Genomic DNA, 3,655 nt, shown 5'->3' with positions numbered 1-3,655 from the left:
TTTTTTACTATATCATTTATTTTCCTTTTGTAAGTGTAAATAAAATTTATAAATTTTAAAAAAATTAAATGTAAATTAGTAAAGCTATCATTTTATTTATAATTTCTTACGAAATTTGTAAAAAAAAAAATAGCATAAATTTTGATACTAATTTCAAAAAGAAAATATAACGGAAAGAGCATCAATGTTTTTGATAAATAATTACATAAGTTTTTATACTAATTTCATGAAATTAAAAAAACGGAAAGCATCCATAAATACCTATATAAATACATATTCTTTCCGTCAATTTATACGATATTTTATTCTTGAAATTCAAGCTAGGTGAAATTTTTCATCACTTTAACCTTTTTTATTTTTCTTGCTATTTAATTTTTGTGGACTTCTCAAAAATATACGATACTATAAAAAATTTATAAAAAAAATATGCTTTGTATCTTGCTATCAACATCTTGCTCCATGATTCAAATTCTTTTCTTACCTACCGAGCATGTATCAAAAAACAGTTTATCTACTTTATAAAGATAGAAGACGTAAGGTCTGCGTACCTTGATCCTAACCTTTGCAAACCCCACTTATAGAATTACACCGTATATGTGGTATTCTTGTAAATAATTGTGAAGATTTTTTAAATTTTATAGGTTAAACAGTGCGTACATATAGTTTCTTTCAAAAATGCAAATCATTAATATCTTGGTGATGATTTTTTGAACGCAATTCTTGAATATCAATGTTGTGATCTATGATAATTGAGGTAATTAATATGATGCTATGGATCTCATACAATTTTTCCTTTTTGATTTGATAGTATGGAGAGTGATACAAGGATAATTCAAGAGAGGATAAGCAACAAGAAGTTGAACAAACTTAGACTAGGAATCACCTTTTATTGTGATGAATGTGTGGGTATGGTAAAATTAGGTTAAGCTCCGTTAAGCTTTTTATGTTTACTTTGAATGATATAATGTGTTTACTTTGGGAATGGAGGTACTTTTATTTTTCTACTTTGAAGAGCCTTTTGGACTTTTAGTTACTTCAAATTTTTCTATATATTTATGTTATTTTTAAAAATATTATTACACTTATACGAATAGGCCTTAAGTTGAGGTCTTAATTGTAGTACAAATGAAAAATTGAAACGATAATTTTGATTTTTTTTCTGGCAATGAATATGTAAGCTCCCCTATGAGTACATCCCTTTGTAGTTTGGGCTAAGCAAATACCAAATTGAACTACCACTAAAATTTCTGAGCCATTTCTGAAAAATGTGTCATCTTATGACTGTTGAGTATGATTTCAATAATGTCTTTGTTTTGCAACAATAGAGTTCTATAATAAAGCTTATAACAATTTTAGATTTGATGCTAGCTCTCTTGCAAGTGCTCGTCTATTAGGGAGCATCGTGAATTGAGCATGAGAGATTCTAATGATGTATTTATCGTAGTACTTATACTTCTGAAACTTTTACGTATTTAGGGAGCATTGTTAATTGAGCATGAGAGAAATTCTAATGATGTATTTATTGTAGTACTTGTACTTTTGAGCCTTTTATGTATTTATAAAAATAGTTTAGCAATATTGTATCCTGTTCTTTTATTTGTATAGCAACAATATTTGTTCATTATAATCAAACTACGATAGAGAAAAGTTATAGTTTTTTCAAAATCATACCTGTTGGGCCCGTGCATAGCACGGGCAATTCTTATCTAGTTTTCTCATAAATCATAAATGGTTTCAATGAATATCTTTTTGAAATTTTTGTTTCAAATAAAAGTTTCATTTTATCAAATTTTAGTGAAAAAAAAATCGATTAAATAGATTGTATGACTTTACAAGTAAAACGCTCATAGTTGAGTGACTTTTGGATTAAAAATCAAACTTGAGTAACTTTCTGAGAGAAAATTCCTTAGTTAAGTTGAGTGACCATCATCTGAGATATTATCTCGTTATTGATTTCTACTATGTTGAATTCCAAGACTAAGAGCCCACTTGGCTTAACTTAAAAGAGTAGCTTTTTAAAAATAGGTTTTTAAAAAGTCAAACTTTAGTAACTTTTAAGTTAAAAATGAAAAGTAGGGGAGTACCTACTTTTAATCTTTTTTAAGTCAATTAAATTTTAACTTATTTTTAACTTTGACAAATACTTTCAAAAGGTAAAAGTGACTTATAAGTAGGTTTGATAGACTTTTAAGTCAATCCAAAAAGGTTTTAAAAGTTATGAGAAATGCCTCATTCTATTGATTAAATTTCGTTATCAATTGAATATGACGTTTTTTTGAGCTGTTTTGCCAAAAAAAAGTTTTTAGGATAGTTTTTTTTGTATATACCAAACACAACAAAACAAGTAAGAAATTCATTTATTTTTTATGAAAAATATTTTCCTATCGTATCGATCACAAACTATGCTGGGTGATTTTTTTTTCATTGACGAACTCCACAATCCAAGTATACAATTTGGCGCACGGTAAAATCATGCAAGTGAACGAACAAGTAAATAATGATATCTTCTTCATCAGGGTTAAGAAATGTTATTTTGGCATACCAACAAAAAATCACCAATGAGTAGCCCAAATATGAAAGGAATCATATCATATCATCATCATATCATACCTAAAAGTGAAGCTCCAAATTTCAAAGTTGAATTACCATTTTGCCTCTATACTAAATCAAAATTTAATTAAATAGTAAATTTAATTTAGTAGTTATATTTTATTTATGTAAATGTAAAATTAAAAGTCTGCAAATTTTATTCACCTATAAAATAAACCTTTTCTTTCTTACTCCAAAAAGTCTGAAGAAATTGAAGAGCTGCAATGAACTCAACACATATTATAGGCCAAATTCATTTAGATAGTGAAAAGTCTATATGGTCATACTCCAATATGAGCACATAAAAATGTAAGAAATATTCCATAAATTCTATGAATTATTTGATAATGTTAGTCTTTTCCACTATTTTTAGTTAGCTCCTAGAAATCTATTTTTTTTCTTAAATTTTTGTATTTTCTCTTATTTTGTTTTAAATAATTAGTTAAATATGTCCTTAAGGCTTTTGGATATCTAAAACCATTCACTATACTCTTAAAACTATCAAACTAAATAGAAAAAGAAAACAAATAGACAATTACTCCTCGAAGACAAGAAATTAAAGTAGATATATGTATCTTACAAAGTTATTGTTCATGGATTATCTTTTTTTATATTTATTTTAATATTATTTGACCTTTCAAATTTCTATGTGACTCTTCATATACAACAATTTTTGTCCTATAAATTTAACTCTCCCAGAAAAAGATTCTTATGTGCTACTCCTACAATTCTAATGTGTAGGAGCTCTAAATTGGTGAAATAATGTCGTAATTTGTGGGAAAAATTGTGAGATCTCCCTTATGCAGTTATGAGGATATATAAGAATTCAATTACTGAAACATCGTCTTTATCTCTATTTATATAGTTGAATTGTTGCTTTGTTCATAACTTGCTTTTAGTTCATTTTTTGTGTGTCCAAAAACAGATTGATTGTTACATTAAATTTTGTTTAAATTTTCATTATCAAGACAAGATCGAAAAAGAATAATTAATTATCTTGCTTATGTGTTTTTTTTGTTCTTTGTATTTGTAATATCACCCTTAAGAATGGATTTGATAGAATTGT

The sequence above is a fragment of the Solanum tuberosum genome, unplaced genomic scaffold (assembly GCF_000226075.1).
Source record: "Solanum tuberosum cultivar DM 1-3 516 R44 unplaced genomic scaffold, SolTub_3.0 scf00123, whole genome shotgun sequence".
NCBI lineage: Eukaryota > Viridiplantae > Streptophyta > Magnoliopsida > Solanales > Solanaceae > Solanum > Solanum tuberosum.
This window is presented reverse-complemented; position numbering follows the sequence as displayed.